Here is a 20,043-nt window from a genome sequence, read left to right on the forward strand (position 1 = left end):
GACTTCGTAGCCCAAAGCGACCTCGGGAGTAGGTATTGTATATTAAGACTTCATAGCCCAAAGCGACCTCGGGAGTAGGTATTGTATATTAAGACTTCATAGCCCAAAGCGACCTCGGGAGTAGGTATTGTAGGTTAAGACTTCGTAGCCCAAAGCGACCTCGGGAGTAGGAATTGTAGATTAAGACTTCGTAGCCCAAAGCGACCTCGGGAGTAGGTATTGTATATTAAGACTTCATAGCCCAAAGCGACCTCCGGAGTAGGTATTGTATATTAAGACTTCGCAGCCCAAAACGACCTCGGTAGTAGGTATTGTAGGTTAAGACTTCGTAGCCCAAAGCGACCTCGGGAGTAGGTATTGTAGGTTAAGACTTCGTAGCCCAAAGCGACCTTGGGTTGTAGGTATTGTAGGTTAAGACTTCATAGCCCAAAGCGACCTTGGGTTGTAGGTATTGTAGGTTAAGACTTCGTAGCCCAAAGCGACCTCGGGAGTAGGTATTGTATATTAAGACTTCGTAGCCCAAAGCGACCTCGGGAGTAGGTATTGTATATTAAGACTTCGTAGCCCAAAGCGACATCGGTAGTAGGTATTGTAGATTAAGACTTCGTAGCCCAAAGCGACCTCGGGAGTAGGAATTGTAGATTAAGACTTCGTAGCCCAAAGCGACCTCGGGAGTAGGAATTGTAGATTAATACTTCGTAGCCCAAAGCGACCTCGGGAGTAGGAATTGTAGATTAAGACTTCGTAGCCCAAAGCGACCTCGGGAATAGGAATTGTAGATTAAGACTTCGTAGCCCAAAGCGACCTCGGGAGTAGGAATTGTAGATTAAGACTTCGTAGCCCAAAGCGACCTCGGGAGTAGGTATTGTATATTAAGACTTCTTAGCCCAAAGCGACCTCGGGAGTAGGTATTGTATATTAAGACTTCGTAGCCCAAAGCGACCTCGGGAGTAGGTATTGTATATTAAGACTTCCTAGCCCAAAGCGACCTCGGGAGTAGGTATTGTATATTAAGACTTCGTAGCCCAAAGCGACCTCGGTAGTAGGTATTGTATATTAAGACTTCGTAGCCCAAAGCGACCTCGGTAGTAGGAATTGTATATTAAGACTTCGTAGCCCAAAGCGACCTCGGGAGTAGGAATTGTATATTAAGGTTCCGTAGCCCAAAACGACCTCGGGAGTAGGTATTGTAGGTTAAGACTTCGTAGTCCAAAGCGACCTCGGGAGTAGGTATTGTAGGTTAAGACTTCGTAGCCCAAAACGACCTCGGTAGTAGGTATTGTAGGTTAAGACTTCGTGGTCCAAAGCGACCTCGGGAGTAGGTATTGCAGGTTAAGACTTCGTGGTCCAAAGCGACCTCGGGAGTAGGTATTGTAGGTTAAGACTTCGTAGCCCAAAGCGACCTCAGGAGTAGGAATTGTAGATTAAGACTTCGTAGCCCAAAGCGACCTCTGTAGTTGGTATTGTAGGTTAAGACTTCGTGGTCCAAAGCGACCTCGGGAGTAGGTATTGTAGGTTAAGACTTCGTAGCCCAAAGCGACCTCTGTAATAGATATTGTATATTAAGACTTCTTAGCCCAAAGCGACCTCCGGAGTAGGTGTTGTATATTAAGACTTCGTAGCCCAAAACGACCTCGGTAGTTTGTATTGTAGGTCAAGACTTCGTGGTCCAAAGCGACCTCGGGAGTAGGTATTGTAGGTTAAGACTCCGTAGCCCAAAGCGACCTCGGGAGTAGGTATTGTATATTAAGACTTCGTAGCCCAAAGCGACCTCGGGAGTAGGAATTGTAGATTAAGACTTCGTAGCCCAAAGCGACCTCTGTAATAGATATTGTATATTAAGACTTCTTAGCCCAAAGCGACCTCCGGGGTAGGTGTTGTATATTAAGACTTCGTAGCCCAAAACGACCTCGGTAGTTGGTATTGTAGGTTAAGACTTCGTGGTCCAAAGCGACCTCGGGAGTAGGTATTGTAGGTTAAGACTCCGTAGCCCAAAGCGACCTCGGGAGTAGGTATTGTATATTAAGACTCCGTAGCCCAAAGCGACCTCGGGAGTAGGTATTGTATATTAAGACTTCGTAGCCCAAAACGACCTCGGGAGTAGGTATTGTAGGTTAAGACTTCGTGGTCCAAAGCGACCTCGGGAGTAGGTATTGTAGATTAAGACTTCGTATCCCAAAGCGACCTCGGGAGTAGGAATTGTAGATTAAGACTTCGTAGCCCAAAGCGACCTCGGGAGTAGGTATTGTATATTAAGACTTCGTAGCCCAAAGCGACCTCGGTAGTAGGTATTGTAGATTAAGACTTCGTAGCCCAAAGCGACCTCGGGAGTAGGAATTGTAGATTAAGACTTCGTAGCCCAAAGCGACCTCGGGAGTAGGTATTGTAGGTTAAGACTTCGTGGTCCAAACCGACCTCGGGAGTAGGTATTGTAGGTTAAGACTTCGTAGCCCAAAGCGACCTCGGGAGTAGAAATTGTAGATTAAGACTTCGTAGCCCAAAGCGACCTCGGTAGTAGGTATTGTATATTAAGACTTCGTAGCCCAAAGCGACCTCCGGACTAGGTATTGTATATTAAGACTTCGTAGCCCAAAACGACCTCGGTAGTAGGTATTGTAGGTTAAGACTTCGTGGTCCAAAGCGACCTCGGGAGTAGGAATTGTAGATTAAGACTTCGTAGCCCAAAGCGACCTCGGAAGTAGGAATTGTAGATTAAGACTTCGTAGCCCAAAGCGACCTCGGGAGTAGGTATTGTATATTAAGACTTCATAGCCCAAAGCGACCTCGGGAGTAGGTATTGTATATTAAGACTTCATAGCCCAAAGCGACCTCGGGAGTAGGTATTGTAGGTTAAGACTTCGTAGCCCAAAGCGACCTCGGGAGTAGGAATTGTAGATTAAGACTTCGTAGCCCAAAGCGACCTCGGGAGTAGGTATTGTATATTAAGACTTCATAGCCCAAAGCGACCTCCGGAGTAGGTATTGTATATTAAGACTTCGCAGCCCAAAACGACCTCGGTAGTAGGTATTGTAGGTTAAGACTTCGTAGCCCAAAGCGACCTCGGGAGTAGGTATTGTAGGTTAAGACTTCGTAGCCCAAAGCGACCTTGGGTTGTAGGTATTGTAGGTTAAGACTTCATAGCCCAAAGCGACCTTGGGTTGTAGGTATTGTAGGTTAAGACTTCGTAGCCCAAAACGACCTCGGGAGTAGGTATTGTATATTAAGACTTCGTAGCCCAAAGCGACCTCGGGAGTAGGTATTGTATATTAAGACTTCGTAGCCCAAAGCGACATCGGTAGTAGGTATTGTAGATTAAGACTTCGTAGCCCAAAGCGACCTCGGGAGTAGGAATTGTAGATTAAGACTTCGTAGCCCAAAGCGACCTCGGGAGTAGGAATTGTAGGTTAAGACTTCGTAGCCCAAAGCGACCTCGGGAGTAGGAATTGTAGATTAAGACTTCGTAGCCCAAAGCGACCGCGGGAGTAGGAATTGTAGATTAAGACTTCGTAGCCCAAAGCGACCTCGGGAGTAGGAATTGTATATTAAGACTTCGTAGCCCAAAACGACCTCGGGAGTAGGTATTGTAGGTTAAGACTTCGTAGCCCAAAGCGACCTCGGGAGTAGGAATTGTAGATTAAGACTTCGTAGCCCAAAGCGACCTCGGGAGTAGGTATTGTAGGTTAAGACTTCGTAGCCCAAAGCGACCTCGGGAGTAGGAATTGTAGATTAAGACTTCGTAGCCCAAAGCGACCTCGGGAGTAGGTATTGTAGGTTAAGACTTCGTGGTCCAAAGCGACCTCGGGAGTAGGTATTGTAGGTTAAGACTTCGTAGCCCAAAGCGACCGCGGGAGTAGTAATTGTAGATTAAGACTTCGTAGCCCAAAGCGACCTCGGGAGTAGGTATTGTAGGTTAAGACTTCGTGGTCCAAAACGACCTCGGGAGAAGGTATTGTAGGTTAAGACTTCGTGGTCCAAAGCGACCTCGGGAGTAGGTATTGTAGGTTAAGACTTCGTAGCCCAAAGCGACCTCGGGAGTAGGAATTGTAGATTAAGACTTCGTAGCCCAAAGCGACCTCGGAAGTACGTATTGTAGGTTAAGACTTCGTGGTCCAAAGCGACCTCGGGAGTAGGTATTGTAGGTTAAGACTTCGTGGTCCAAAACGACCTCGGGAGTAGGTATTGTAGGTTAAGACTTCGTGGTCCAACGCGACCTCGGGAGTAGGTATTGTAGGTTAAGACTTCGTAGCCCAAAGCGACCTCGGGAGTAGGAATTGTAGGTTAAGACTTCGTAGCCCAAAGCGACCTCGGGAGTAGGTATTGTAGGTTAAGACTTCGTGGTCCAAAACGACCTCGGGAGTAGGTATTGTAGGTTAAGACTTCGTGGTCCAAAGCGACCTCGGGAGTAGGTATTGTAGGTTAAGACTTCGTAGCCCAAAGCGACCTCGGGAGTAGGAATTGTACATTAAGACTTCGTAGCCCAAAGCGACCTCGGGAGTAGGTATTGTAGGTTAAGACTTCCTGGTCCAAAGCGACCTCGGGAGTAGGTATTGTAGGTTAAGACTTCGTAGCCCAAAGCGACCTCGGGAGTAGGAATTGTAGATTAAGACTTCGTAGCCCAAAGCGACCTCGGTAGTAGGTATTGTATATTAAGACTTCGTAGCCCAAAGCGACCTCCGGAGTAGGTATTGTATATTAAGACTTCGTAGCCCAAAACGACCTCGGGAGTAGGTATTGTATGTTAAGACTTCGTGGTCCAAAGCGACCTCGGGAGTAGGTATTGTAGGTTAAGACTTCGTGGTCCAAAACGACCTCGGGAGAAGGTATTGTAGGTTAAGACTTTGTGGTCCAAAGCGACCTCGGGAGTAGGTATTGTAGGTTAAGACTTCGTAGCCCAAAGCGACCTCGGGAGTAGGAATTGTAGATTAAGACTTCGTAGCCCAAAGCGACCTCGGGAGTACGTATTGTAGGTTAAGACTTCGTGGTCCAAAGCGACCTCGGGAGTAGGTATTGTAGGTTAAGACTTCGTGGTCCAAAACGACCTCGGGAGTAGGTATTGTAGGTTAAGACTTCGTGGTCCAAAGCGACCTCGGGAGTAGGTATTGTAGGTTAAGACTTCGTAGCCCAAAGCGACCTCGGGAGTAGGAATTGTAGGTTAAGACTTCGTAGCCCAAAGCGACCTCGGGAGTAGGTATTGTAGGTTAAGACTTCGTGGTCCAAAACGACCTCGGGAGTAGGTATTGTAGGTTAAGACTTCGTGGTCCAAAGCGACCTCGGGAGTAGGTATTGTACATTAAGACTTCGTAGCCCAAAGCGACCTCGGGAGTAGGTATTGTAGGTTAAGACTTCCTGGTCCAAAGCGACCTCGGGAGTAGGTATTGTAGGTTAAGACTTCGTAGCCCAAAGCGACCTCGGGAGTAGGAATTGTAGATTAAGACTTCGTAGCCCAAAGCGACCTCGGGAGTACGTATTGTAGGTTAAGACTTCGTGGTCCAAAGCGACCTCGGGAGTAGGTATTGTAGGTTAAGACTTCGTGGTCCAAAACGACCTCGGGAGTAGGTATTGTAGGTTAAGACTTCGTGGTCCAAAGCGACCTCGGGAGTAGGTATTGTAGGTTAAGACTTCGTAGCCCAAAGCGACCTCGGGAGTAGGAATTGTAGATTAAGACTTCGTAGCCCAAAGCGACCTCGGGAGTAGGTATTGTAGGTTAAGACTTCGTGGTCCAAAACGACCTCGGGAGTAGGTATTGTAGGTTAAGACTTCGTGGTCCAAAGCGACCTCGGGAGTAGTAATTGTAGATTAAGACTTCGTAGCCCAAAACGACCTCGGTAGTAGGTATTGTAGGTTAAGACTTCGTGGTCCAAAACGACCTCGGGAGAAGGTATTGTAGGTTAAGACTTTGTGGTCCAAAGCGACCTCGGGAGTAGGTATTGTAGGTTAAGACTTCGTAGCCCAAAGCGACCTCGGGAGTAGGAATTGTAGATTAAGACTTCGTAGCCCAAAGCGACCTCGGGAGTACGTATTGTAGGTTAAGACTTCGTGGTCCAAAGCGACCTCGGGAGTAGGTATTGTAGGTTAAGACTTCGTGGTCCAAAACGACCTCGGGAGTAGGTATTGTAGGTTAAGACTTCGTGGTCCAAAGCGACCTCGGGAGTAGGTATTGTAGGTTAAGACTTCGTAGCCCAAAGCGACCTCGGGAGTAGGAATTGTAGGTTAAGACTTCGTAGCCCAAAGCGACCTCGGGAGTAGGTATTGTAGGTTAAGACTTCGTGGTCCAAAACGACCTCGGGAGTAGGTATTGTAGGTTAAGACTTCGTGGTCCAAAGCGACCTCGGGAGTAGGTATTGTAGGTTAAGACTTCGTAGCCCAAAGCGACCTCGGGAGTAGGAATTGTACATTAAGACTTCGTAGCCCAAAGCGACCTCGGGAGTAGGTATTGTAGGTTAAGACTTCCTGGTCCAAAGCGACCTCGGGAGTAGGTATTGTAGGTTAAGACTTCGTGGTCCAAAGCGACCTCGGGAGTAGGAATTGTAGATTAAGACTTCGTAGCCCAAAGCGACCTCGGTAGTAGGTATTGTATATTAAGACTTCGTAGCCCAAAGCGACCTCCGGAGTAGGTATTGTATATTAAGACTTCGTAGCCCAAAACGACCTCGGGAGTAGGTATTGTATGTTAAGACTTCGTGGTCCAAAGCGACCTCGGGAGTAGGTATTGTAGGTTAAGACTTCGTGGTCCAAAACGACCTCGGGAGAAAGTATTGTAGGTTAAGACTTTGTGGTCCAAAGCGACCTCGGGAGTAGGTATTGTAGGTTAAGACTTCGTAGCCCAAAGCGACCTCGGGAGTAGGAATTGTAGATTAAGACTTCGTAGCCCAAAGCGACCTCGGGAGTACGTATTGTAGGTTAAGACTTCGTGGTCCAAAGCGACCTCGGGAGTAGGTATTGTAGGTTAAGACTTCGTGGTCCAAAACGACCTCGGGAGTAGGTATTGTAGGTTAAGACTTCGTGGTCCAAAGCGACCTCGGGAGTAGGTATTGTAGGTTAATACTTCGTAGCCCAAAGCGACCTCGGGAGTAGGAATTGTAGGTTAAGACTTCGTAGCCCAAAGCGACCTCGGGAGTAGGTATTGTAGGTTAAGACTTCGTGGTCCAAAACGACCTCGGGAGTAGGTATTGTAGGTTAAGACTTCGTGGTCCAAAGCGACCTCGGGAGTAGGTATTGTAGGTTAAGACTTCGTAGCCCAAAGCGACCTCGGGAGTAGGAATTGTACATTAAGACTTCGTAGCCCAAAGCGACCTCGGGAGTAGGTATTGTAGGTTAAGACTTCCTGGTCCAAAGCGACCTCGGGAGTAGGTATTGTAGGTTAAGACTTCGTAGCCCAAAGCGACCTCGGGAGTAGGAATTGTAGATTAAGACTTCGTAGCCCAAAGCGACCTCGGTAGTAGGTATTGTATATTAAGACTTCGTAGCCCAAAGCGACCTCCGGAGTAGGTATTGTATATTAAGACTTCGTAGCCCAAAACGACCTCGGGAGTAGGTATTGTATGTTAAGACTTCGTGGTCCAAAGCGACCTCGGGAGTAGGTATTGTAGGTTAAGACTTCGTAGCCCAAAGCGACCTCGGGAGTAGGTATTGTATATTAAGACTTCGTAGCCCAAAGCGACCTCGGGAGTAGGTATTGTATATTAAGACTTCGTGGTCCAAAGCGACCTCCGGAGTAGGTATTGTATATTAAGACTTCGTAGCCCAAAGCGACCTCCGGAGTAGGTATTGTATATTAAGATTTCGTAGCCCAAAACTACCTCGGTAGTAGGTATTGTAGGTTAAGACTTCGTGGTCCAAAGCGACCTCGGGAGTAGGTATTGTAGGTTGACTTCGTAGCCCAAAGCGACCTCGGGAGTAGGAATTGTAGATTAAGACTTCGTAGCCCAAAGCGACCTCGGGAGTAGGTATTGTAGGTTAAGACTTCGTGGTCCAAAGCGACCTCGGGAGTAGGTATTGTAGGTTAAGACTTCGTAGCCCAAAGCGACCTCGGGAGTAGGAATTGTAGATTAAGACTTCGTAGCCCAAAGCGACCTCGCGAGTAGGTATTGTATATTAAGACTTCGTAGCCCAAAGCGACATCGGTATTAGGTATTGTATATTAAGACTTCGTAGCCCAAAGCGACCTCGGGAGTAGGAATTGTAGATTAAGACTTCGTAGCCCAAAGCGACCTCGGGAGTAGGTATTGTAGGTTAAGACTTCGTGGTCCAAAGCGACCTCGGGAGTAGGTATTGTAGGTTAAGACTTCGTAGCCCAAAGCGACCTCGAAAGTAGGAATTGTAGATTAAGACTTCGTAGCCCAAAGCGACCTCGGTAGTAGGTATTGTATATTAAGACTTCGTAGCCCAAAGCGACCTCCGGAGTAGGTATTGTATATTAAGACTTCGTAGCCCAAAACGACCTCGGTAGTAGGTATTGTAGGTTAAGACTTCGTGGTCCAAAGCGACCTCGGGAGTAGGTATTGCAGGTTAAGACTTCGTAGCCCAAAGCGACCTTGGGAGTAGGAATTATAGATTAAGACTTCGTAGCCCAAAGCGACCTCGGGAGTAGGTATTGTAGGTTAAGACTTCGTGGTCCAAAGCAACCTCGGGAGTAGGTATTGTAGGTTAAGACTTCGTAGCCCAAAGCGACCTCGGGAGTAGGAATTGTAGATTAAGACTTCGTAGCCCAAAGCGACCTCGGGAGTAGGTATTGTATATTAAGACTTCGTAGCCCAAAGCGACCTCGGTAGTAGGTATTGTATATTAAGACTTCGTAGCCCAAAGCGACCTCGGGAGTAGGAATTGTAGATTAAGACTTCGTAGCCCAAAGCGACCTCGAGAGTAGGTATTGTATATTAAGACTTCGTAGCCCAAAGCGACCTCGGTAGTAGGTATTGTAGGTTAAGACTTCGTGGTCCAAAGCGACCTCGGGAGTAGGTATTGTAGGTTAAGACTTCGTGGTCCAAAGCGACCTCGGTAGTAGGTATTGTATATTAAGACTTCGTAGCCCAAAGCGACCTCCGGAGTAGGTATTGTATATTAAGACTTCGTAGCCCAAAACGATTTCGGTAGTAGGTATTGTAGGTTAAGACTTCGTGGTCCAAAGCGACCTCGGGAGTAGGTATTGTAGGTTAAGACTTCGTAGCCCAAAGCGACCTCGGGAGTAGGTATTGTATATTAAGACTTCGTAGCCCAAAGCGACCTCGGGAGTAGGAATTGTAGATTAAGACTTCGTAGCCCAAAGCGACCTCGGGAGTAGGAATTGTAGATTAAGACTTCGTAGCCCAAAGCGACTTCGGGAGTAGGAATTGTAGATTAAGACTTCGTAGCCCAAAGCGACCTCGGGAGTAGGTATTGTAGGTTAAGACTTCGTAGCCCAAAGCGACCTCGGGAGTAGGAATTGTAGATTAAGACTTCGTAGCCCAAAGCGACCTCGGGAGTAGGTATTGTAGGTTAAGACTTCGTGGTCCAAAGCGACCTCGGGAGTAGGTATTGTAGGTTAAGACTTCGTAGCCCAAAGCGACCTCGGGAGTAGGAATTGTAGATTAAGACTTCGTAGCCCAAAGCGACCTCGGGAGTAGGAATTGTAGATTAAGACTTCGTAGCCCAAAGCGACCTCTGTAATAGATATTGTATATTAAGACTTCTTAGCCCAAAGCGACCTCCGGAGTAGGTGTTGTATATTAAGACTTCGTAGCCCAAAACGACCTCGGTAGTTGGTATTGTAGGTTAAGACTTCGTGGTCCAAAGCGACCTCGGGAGTAGGTATTGTAGGTTAAGACTCCGTAGCCCAAAGCGACCTCGGGAGTAGGTATTGTATATTAAGACTCCGTAGCCCAAAGCGACCTCGGGAGTAGGTATTGTATATTAAGACTTCGTAGCCCAAAACGACCTCGGGAGTAGGTATTGTAGGTTAAGACTTCGTGGTCCAAAGCGACCTCGGGAGTAGGTATTGTAGATTAAGACTTCGTATCCCAAAGCGACCTCGGGAGTAGGAATTGTAGATTAAGACTTCGTAGCCCAAAGCGACCTCGGGAGTAGGTATTGTATATTAAGACTTCGTAGCCCAAAGCGACCTCGGTAGTAGGTATTGTAGATTAAGACTTCGTAGCCCAAAGCGACCTCGGGAGTAGGAATTGTAGATTAAGACTTCGTAGCCCAAAGCGACCTCGGGAGTAGGTATTGTAGGTTAAGACTTCGTGGTCCAAACCGACCTCGGGAGTAGGTATTGTAGGTTAAGACTTCGTAGCCCAAAGCGACCTCGGGAGTAGAAATTGTAGATTAAGACTTCGTAGCCCAAAGCGACCTCGGTAGTAGGTATTGTATATTAAGACTTCGTAGCCCAAAGCGACCTCCGGACTAGGTATTGTATATTAAGACTTCGTAGCCCAAAACGACCTCGGTAGTAGGTATTGTAGGTTAAGACTTCGTGGTCCAAAGCGACCTCGGGAGTAGGAATTGTAGATTAAGACTTCGTAGCCCAAAGCGACCTCGGGAGTAGGAATTGTAGATTAAGACTTCGTAGCCCAAAGCGACCTCGGGAGTAGGTATTGTATATTAAGACTTCATAGCCCAAAGCGACCTCGGGAGTAGGTATTGTATATTAAGACTTCATAGCCCAAAGCGACCTCGGGAGTAGGTATTGTAGGTTAAGACTTCGTAGCCCAAAGCGACCTCGGGAGTAGGAATTGTAGATTAAGACTTCGTAGCCCAAAGCGACCTCGGGAGTAGGTATTGTATATTAAGACTTCATAGCCCAAAGCGACCTCCGGAGTAGGTATTGTATATTAAGACTTCGCAGCCCAAAACGACCTCGGTAGTAGGTATTGTAGGTTAAGACTTCGTAGCCCAAAGCGACCTCGGGAGTAGGTATTGTAGGTTAAGACTTCGTAGCCCAAAGCGACCTTGGGTTGTAGGTATTGTAGGTTAAGACTTCATAGCCCAAAGCGACCTTGGGTTGTAGGTATTGTAGGTTAAGACTTCGTAGCCCAAAGCGACCTCGGGAGTAGGTATTGTATATTAAGACTTCGTAGCCCAAAGCGACCTCGGGAGTAGGTATTGTATATTAAGACTTCGTAGCCCAAAGCGACATCGGTAGTAGGTATTGTAGATTAAGACTTCGTAGCCCAAAGCGACCTCGGGAGTAGGAATTGTAGATTAAGACTTCGTAGCCCAAAGCGACCTCGGGAGTAGGAATTGTAGATTAATACTTCGTAGCCCAAAGCGACCTCGGGAGTAGGAATTGTAGATTAAGACTTCGTAGCCCAAAGCGACCTCGGGAATAGGAATTGTAGATTAAGACTTCGTAGCCCAAAGCGACCTCGGGAGTAGGAATTGTAGATTAAGACTTCGTAGCCCAAAGCGACCTCGGGAGTAGGTATTGTATATTAAGACTTCTTAGCCCAAAGCGACCTCGGGAGTAGGTATTGTATATTAAGACTTCGTAGCCCAAAGCGACCTCGGGAGTAGGTATTGTATATTAAGACTTCCTAGCCCAAAGCGACCTCGGGAGTAGGTATTGTATATTAAGACTTCGTAGCCCAAAGCGACCTCGGTAGTAGGTATTGTATATTAAGACTTCGTAGCCCAAAGCGACCTCGGTAGTAGGAATTGTATATTAAGACTTCGTAGCCCAAAGCGACCTCGGGAGTAGGAATTGTATATTAAGGTTCCGTAGCCCAAAACGACCTCGGGAGTAGGTATTGTAGGTTAAGACTTCGTAGTCCAAAGCGACCTCGGGAGTAGGTATTGTAGGTTAAGACTTCGTAGCCCAAAACGACCTCGGTAGTAGGTATTGTAGGTTAAGACTTCGTGGTCCAAAGCGACCTCGGGAGTAGGTATTGCAGGTTAAGACTTCGTGGTCCAAAGCGACCTCGGGAGTAGGTATTGTAGGTTAAGACTTCGTAGCCCAAAGCGACCTCAGGAGTAGGAATTGTAGATTAAGACTTCGTAGCCCAAAGCGACCTCTGTAGTTGGTATTGTAGGTTAAGACTTCGTGGTCCAAAGCGACCTCGGGAGTAGGTATTGTAGGTTAAGACTTCGTAGCCCAAAGCGACCTCTGTAATAGATATTGTATATTAAGACTTCTTAGCCCAAAGCGACCTCCGGAGTAGGTGTTGTATATTAAGACTTCGTAGCCCAAAACGACCTCGGTAGTTTGTATTGTAGGTCAAGACTTCGTGGTCCAAAGCGACCTCGGGAGTAGGTATTGTAGGTTAAGACTCCGTAGCCCAAAGCGACCTCGGGAGTAGGTATTGTATATTAAGACTTCGTAGCCCAAAGCGACCTCGGGAGTAGGAATTGTAGATTAAGACTTCGTAGCCCAAAGCGACCTCTGTAATAGATATTGTATATTAAGACTTCTTAGCCCAAAGCGACCTCCGGGGTAGGTGTTGTATATTAAGACTTCGTAGCCCAAAACGACCTCGGTAGTTGGTATTGTAGGTTAAGACTTCGTGGTCCAAAGCGACCTCGGGAGTAGGTATTGTAGGTTAAGACTCCGTAGCCCAAAGCGACCTCGGGAGTAGGTATTGTATATTAAGACTCCGTAGCCCAAAGCGACCTCGGGAGTAGGTATTGTATATTAAGACTTCGTAGCCCAAAACGACCTCGGGAGTAGGTATTGTAGGTTAAGACTTCGTGGTCCAAAGCGACCTCGGGAGTAGGTATTGTAGATTAAGACTTCGTATCCCAAAGCGACCTCGGGAGTAGGAATTGTAGATTAAGACTTCGTAGCCCAAAGCGACCTCGGGAGTAGGTATTGTATATTAAGACTTCGTAGCCCAAAGCGACCTCGGTAGTAGGTATTGTAGATTAAGACTTCGTAGCCCAAAGCGACCTCGGGAGTAGGAATTGTAGATTAAGACTTCGTAGCCCAAAGCGACCTCGGGAGTAGGTATTGTAGGTTAAGACTTCGTGGTCCAAACCGACCTCGGGAGTAGGTATTGTAGGTTAAGACTTCGTAGCCCAAAGCGACCTCGGGAGTAGAAATTGTAGATTAAGACTTCGTAGCCCAAAGCGACCTCGGTAGTAGGTATTGTATATTAAGACTTCGTAGCCCAAAGCGACCTCCGGACTAGGTATTGTATATTAAGACTTCGTAGCCCAAAACGACCTCGGTAGTAGGTATTGTAGGTTAAGACTTCGTGGTCCAAAGCGACCTCGGGAGTAGGAATTGTAGATTAAGACTTCGTAGCCCAAAGCGACCTCGGAAGTAGGAATTGTAGATTAAGACTTCGTAGCCCAAAGCGACCTCGGGAGTAGGTATTGTATATTAAGACTTCATAGCCCAAAGCGACCTCGGGAGTAGGTATTGTATATTAAGACTTCATAGCCCAAAGCGACCTCGGGAGTAGGTATTGTAGGTTAAGACTTCGTAGCCCAAAGCGACCTCGGGAGTAGGAATTGTAGATTAAGACTTCGTAGCCCAAAGCGACCTCGGGAGTAGGTATTGTATATTAAGACTTCATAGCCCAAAGCGACCTCCGGAGTAGGTATTGTATATTAAGACTTCGCAGCCCAAAACGACCTCGGTAGTAGGTATTGTAGGTTAAGACTTCGTAGCCCAAAGCGACCTCGGGAGTAGGTATTGTAGGTTAAGACTTCGTAGCCCAAAGCGACCTTGGGTTGTAGGTATTGTAGGTTAAGACTTCATAGCCCAAAGCGACCTTGGGTTGTAGGTATTGTAGGTTAAGACTTCGTAGCCCAAAACGACCTCGGGAGTAGGTATTGTATATTAAGACTTCGTAGCCCAAAGCGACCTCGGGAGTAGGTATTGTATATTAAGACTTCGTAGCCCAAAGCGACATCGGTAGTAGGTATTGTAGATTAAGACTTCGTAGCCCAAAGCGACCTCGGGAGTAGGAATTGTAGATTAAGACTTCGTAGCCCAAAGCGACCTCGGGAGTAGGAATTGTAGGTTAAGACTTCGTAGCCCAAAGCGACCTCGGGAGTAGGAATTGTAGATTAAGACTTCGTAGCCCAAAGCGACCTCGGGAATAGGAATTGTAGATTAAGACTTCGTAGCCCAAAGCGACCTCGGGAGTAGGAATTGTAGATTAAGACTTCGTAGCCCAAAGCGACCTCGGGAGTAGGTATTGTATATTAAGACTTCGTAGCCCAAAGCGACCTCGGGAGTAGGTATTGTATATTAAGACTTCGTAGCCCAAAGCGACCTCGGGAGTAGGTATTGTATATTAAGACTTCGTAGCCCAAAGCGACCTCGGGAGTAGGTATTGTATATTAAGACTTCGTAGCCCAAAGCGACCTCGGTAGTAGGTATTGTATATTAAGACTTCGTAGCCCAAAGCGACCTCGGTAGTAGGAATTGTATATTAAGACTTCGTAGCCCAAAGCGACCTCGGGAGTAGGAATTGTATATTAAGGTTCCGTAGCCCAAAACGACCTCGGGAGTAGGTATTGTAGGTTAAGACTTCGTAGTCCAAAGCGACCTCGGGAGTAGGTATTGTAGGTTAAGACTTCGTAGCCCAAAGCGACCTCGGGAATAGGAATTGTAGATTAAGACTTCGTAGCCCAAAGCGACCTCGGGAGTAGGTATTGTAGGTTAAGACTTCGTGGTCCAAAGCGACCTCGGGAGTAGGTATTGTAGGTTAAGACTTCGTAGCCCAAAGCGACCTCAGGAGTAGGAATTGTAGATTAAGACTTCGTAGCCCAAAGCGACCTCGGGAGTAGGAATTGTAGATTAAGACTTCGTAGCCCAAAGCGACCTCGGGAGTAGGTATTGTAGGTTAAGACTTCGTGGTCCAAAGCGACCTCGGGAGTAGGTATTGTAGGTTAAGACTTCGTAGCCCAAAGCGACCTCGGGAGTAGGAATTGTAGATTAAGACTTCGTAGCCCAAAGCGACCTCGAGAGTAGGTATTGTAGGTTAAGACTTCGTAGCCCAAAGCGACCTCGGGAGTAGGAATTGTAGATTAAGACTTAGTAGCCCAAAGCGACCTCGGGAGTAGGAATTGTAGATTAAGACTTCGTAGCCCAAAGCGACCTCGGGAGTAGGAATTGTAGATTAAGACTTCGTAGCCCAAAGCGACCTCGGGAGTAGGAATTGTAGATTAAGACTTCGTAGCCCAAAACGACCTCGGTAGTAGGTATTGTAGGTTAAGACTTCGTGGTCCAAAGCGACCTCGGGAGTAGGTATTGTAGGTTAAGACTTCGTAGCCCAAAGCGACCTCGGGAGTAGGAATTGTAGATTAAGACTTCGTAGCCCAAAGCGACCTCGGGAGTAGGTATTGTAGATTAAGACTTCGTAGCCCAAAGCGACCTCGGGAGTAGGAATTGTAGATTAAGACTTCGTAGCCCAAAGCGACCTCGGGAGTAGGAATTGTAGATTAAGACTTCGTAGCCCAAAGCGACCTCGGGAGTAGGAATTGTAGATTAAGACTTCGTAGCCCAAAGCGACCTCGGGAGTAGGTATTGTATATTAAGACTTCGTAGCCCAAAGCGACCTCGGGAGTAGGTATTGTATATTAAGACTTCGTAGCCCAAAGCGACCTCGGGAGTAGGTATTGTAGATTAAGACTTCGTAGCCCAAAGCGACCTCGGGAGTAGGTATTGTATATTAAGACTTCGTAGCCCAAAGCGACCTCGGGAGTAGGTATTGTATATTAAGACTTCGTAGCCCAAAACGACCTCGGGAGTAGGTATTGTATATTAAGACTTCGTAGCCCAAAACGACCTCGGGAGTAGGTATTGTATATTAAGACTTCGTAGCCCAAAGCGACCTCGGGAGTAGGTATTGTATATTAAGACTTCGTAGCCCAAAGCGACCTTGGGAGTAGGTATTGTATATTAAGACTTCGTAGCCCAAAGCGACCTCGGGAGTAGGTATTGTATATTAAGACTTCGTAGCCCAAAGCGACCTCGGGAGTAGGTATTGTAGATTAAGACTTCGTAGCCCAAAACGACCTCGGGAGTAGGAATTGTAGATTAAGACTTCGTAGCCCAAATTGACCTCGGTAGTAGGAATTGTAGATTAAGACTTCGTAGCCCAAAACGACCTCGGGAGTAGGTATTGTAGATTAAGAGTTCGTAGCCCAAAGCGACCTCGGGAGTAGGTATTGTATATTAAGACTTCGTAGCCCAAAGCAACCTCGGTAGTAGGTATTGTATATTAAGACTTCGTAGCCCAAAGCGACCTCGGGAGTATGTATTGTATATTAAGACTTCGTAGCCCAAAGCGACCTCGGGAGTAGGAATTGTAGATTAAGACTTCGTAGCCCAAAGCGACCTTGGGAGTAGGTATTGTATATTAAGGCTTCGTAGCCCAAAGCGACCTTGGGAGTAGGTATTGTAGATTAAGACTTCGTAGCCCAAAGCGACCTCGGTAGTAGGAATTGTATATTAAGACTTCGTAGCCCAAAGCGACCTCGGGAGTAGGAATTGTAGATTAAGACTTCGTAGCGGAAAGCGACCTCGGGAGTAGGAATTGTAGATTAAGACTTCGTAGCCCAAAGGAACCTCGGTAGTAGGTATTGTATATTAAGACTTCGTAGCACAAAGCGACCTCGGGAGTAGGTATTGTATATTAAGACTTCGTAGCCCAAAGCGACCTCGGGAGTAGGAATTGTAGATTAAGACTTCGTAGCCCAAAGCGACCTCGGTAGTAGAAATTGTAGATTAAGACTTCGTAGCCCAAAGCGACCTCGGTAGTAGGTATTGTATATTAAGACTTCGTAGCCCAAAGCGACCTCGGTAGTAGGTATTGTATATTAAGACTTCGTAGCCCAAAGCGACCTCGGGAGTAGGTATTGTATATTAAGACTTCGTAGCCCAAAGCGGCCTCGGGAGTAGGTATTGTATATTAAGACTTCGTAGCCCAAAGCGACCTCGGGAGTAGGTATTGTATATTAAGACTTCGTAGCCCAAAGCGACCTCGGGAGTAGGAATTGTATATTAAGACTTCGTAGCCCAAAGCAACCTCGGGAGTAGGTATTGTATATTAAGACTTCCTAGCCCAAAGCAACCTCGGGAGTAGGTATTGTATATTAAGACTTCGTGGTCCAAAGCGACCTCGGGAGTAGGAATTGTAGATTAAGACTTCGTAGCCCAAAGCGACCTCGGGAGTAGGTATTGTATATTAAGACTTCGTAGCCCAAAGCGACCTCGGTAGTAGGTATTGTAGGTTAAGACTTCGTAGCCCAAAGCGACCTCGGGAGTAGGTGTTGTAGGTTAAGACTTCGTAGCCCAAAGCGACCTCGGGAGTAGGAATTGTAGATTAAGACTTCGTAGCCCAAAGCGACCTCGGGAGTAGGTATTGTATATTAAGACTTCGTAGCCCAAAGCGACCTCGGGAGTAGGAATTGTAGATTAAGACTTCGTAGCCCAAAGCGACCTCGGGAGTAGGAATTGTAGATTAAGACTTCGTAGCCCAAAGCGACCTCGGTAGTATGTATTGTATATTAAGACTTCGTAGCCCAAAGCGACCTCGGTAGTAGGAATTGTAGATTAAGACTTCGTAGCCCAAAGCGACCTCGGGAGTAGGTATTGTATATTAAGACTTCGTAGCCCAAAGCGACCTCGGGAGTTGGTATTGTATATTAAGACTTCGTAGCCCAAAGCGACCTCGGGAGTAGGTATTGTAGGTTAAGACTTCGTAGCCCAAAGCGACCTCGGGAGTAGGTATTGTATATTAAGACTTCGTAGCCCAAAGCGACCTCGGGAGTAGGTATTGTATATTAAGACTTCGTAGCCCAAAGCGACCTCGGGAGTAGGTATTGTATATTAAGACTTCGTAGCCCAAAGCGACCTCGGGAGTAGGTATTGTATATTAAGACTTCGTAGCCCAAAGCGACCTCGGGATTAGGAATTGTAGATTAAGACTTCGTAGCCCAAAGCGACCTCGGGAGTAGGTATTGTATATTAAGACTTCGTAGCCCAAAGCGACCTCGGGAGTAGGTATTGTATATTAAGACTTCGTAGCCCAAAGCGACCTCGGGAGTAGGTATTGTATATTAAGACTTCCTAGCCCAAAGCGACCTCGGGAGTAGGTATTGTATATTAAGACTTCGTAGCCCAAAGCGACCTCGGTAGTAGGTATTGTATATTAAGACTTCGTAGCCCAAAGCGACCTCGGTAGTAGGAATTGTATATTAAGACTTCGTAGCCCAAAGCGACCTCGGGAGTAGGAATTGTATATTAAGGTTCCGTAGCCCAAAACGACCTCGGGAGTAGGTATTGTAGGTTAAGACTTCGTAGTCCAAAGCGACCTCGGGAGTAGGTATTGTAGGTTAAGACTTCGTAGCCCAAAGCGACCTCGGGAATAGGAATTGTAGATTAAGACTTCGTAGCCCAAAGCGACCTCGGGAGTAGGTATTGTAGGTTAAGACTTCGTGGTCCAAAGCGACCTCGGGAGTAGGTATTGTAGGTTAAGACTTCGTAGCCCAAAGCGACCTCGGGAGTAGGAATTGTAGATTAAGACTTCGTAGCCCAAAGCGACCTCGAGAGTAGGTATTGTAGGTTAAGACTTCGTAGCCCAAAGCGACCTCGGGAGTAGGAATTGTAGATTAAGACTTCGTAGCCCAAAGCGACCTCGGGAGTAGGAATTGTAGATTAAGACTTCGTAGCCCAAAGCGACCTCGGGAGTAGGAATTGTAGATTAAGACTTCGTAGCCCAAAGCGACCTCGGGAGTAGGAATTGTAGATTAAGACTTCGTAGCCCAAAACGACCTCGGTAGTAGGTATTGTAGGTTAAGACTTCGTGGTCCAAAGCGACCTCGGGAGTAGGTATTGTAGGTTAAGACTTCGTAGCCCAAAGCGACCTCGGGAGTAGGAATTGTAGATTAAGACTTCGTAGCCCAAAGCGACCTCGGGAGTAGGTATTGTAGATTAAGACTTCGTAGCCCAAAGCGACCTCGGGAGTAGGAATTGTAGATTAAGACTTCGTAGCCCAAAGCGACCTCGGGAGTAGGAATTGTAGATTAAGACTTCGTAGCCCAAAGCGACCTCGGGAGTAGGTATTGTATATTAAGACTTCGTAGCCCAAAGCGACCTCGGGAGAAGGTATTGTATATTAAGACTTCGTAGCCCAAAGCGACCTCGGGAATAGGAATTGTAGATTAAGACTTCGTAGCCCAAAGCGACCTCGGGAGTAGGAATTGTAGATTAAGACTTCGTAGCCCAAAGCGACCTCGGGAGTAGGTATTGTATATTAAGACTTCGTAGCCCAAAGCGACCTCGGGAGTAGGTATTGTATATTAAGACTTCGTAGCCCAAAGCGACCTCGGGAGTAGGTATTGTAGATTAAGACTTCGCAGCCCAAAGCGACCTCGGGAGTAGGTATTGTAGATTAAGACTTCGTAGCCCAAAGCGACCTCGGGAGTAGGTATTGTATATTAAGACTTCGTAGCCCAAAACGACCTCGGGAGTAGGTATTGTATATTAAGACTTCGTAGCCCAAAGCGACCTCGGGAGTAGGTATTGTATATTAAGACTTCGTAGCCCAAAGCGACCTCGGGAGTAGGTATTGTATATTAAGACTTCGTAGCCCAAAGCGACCTCGGGAGTAGGTATTGTATATTAAGACTTCGTAGCCCAAAGCGACCTCGGGAGTAGGTATTGTAGATTAAGACTTCGTAGCCCAAAACGACCTCGGGAGTAGGAATTGTAGATTAAGACTTCGTAGCCCAAATTGACCTCGGTAGTAGGAATTGTAGATTAAGACTTCGTAGCCCAAAACGACCTCGGGAGTAGGTATTGTAGATTAAGACTTCGTAGCCCAAAACGACCTCGGGAGTAGGTATTGTATATTAAGACTTCGTAGCCCAAAGCGACCTCGGGAGTAGGTATTGTATATTAAGACTTCGTAGCCCAAAGCAACCTCGGTAGTAGGTATTGTATATTAAGACTTCGTAGCCCAAAACGACTTCGGGAGTAGGTATTGTATATTAAGACTTCGTAGCCCAAAGCGACCTCGGGAGTATGTATTGTATATTAAGACTTCGTAGCCCAAAGCGACCTCGGGAGTAGGAATTGTAGATTAAGACTTCGTAGCCCAAAGCGACCTTGGG

The 20,043-nt window shown here is 46.8% G+C and overlaps 1 protein-coding gene across 1 annotated transcript in view; it reads right to left on the minus strand.

Moving 5' to 3' along the window:
• The window catches only part of NetA (Netrin-A), a 662,627-nt gene that overhangs the window by 145,488 nt on the left and 497,096 nt on the right, over positions 1 to 20,043 (minus strand). The window lies entirely within an intron of this gene.

Source organism: Thermobia domestica, chromosome 3 (assembly GCF_964235325.1).
Source record: "Thermobia domestica chromosome 3, izTheDome1.hap1.1, whole genome shotgun sequence".
Taxonomy (NCBI): domain Eukaryota; kingdom Metazoa; phylum Arthropoda; class Insecta; order Zygentoma; family Lepismatidae; genus Thermobia; species Thermobia domestica.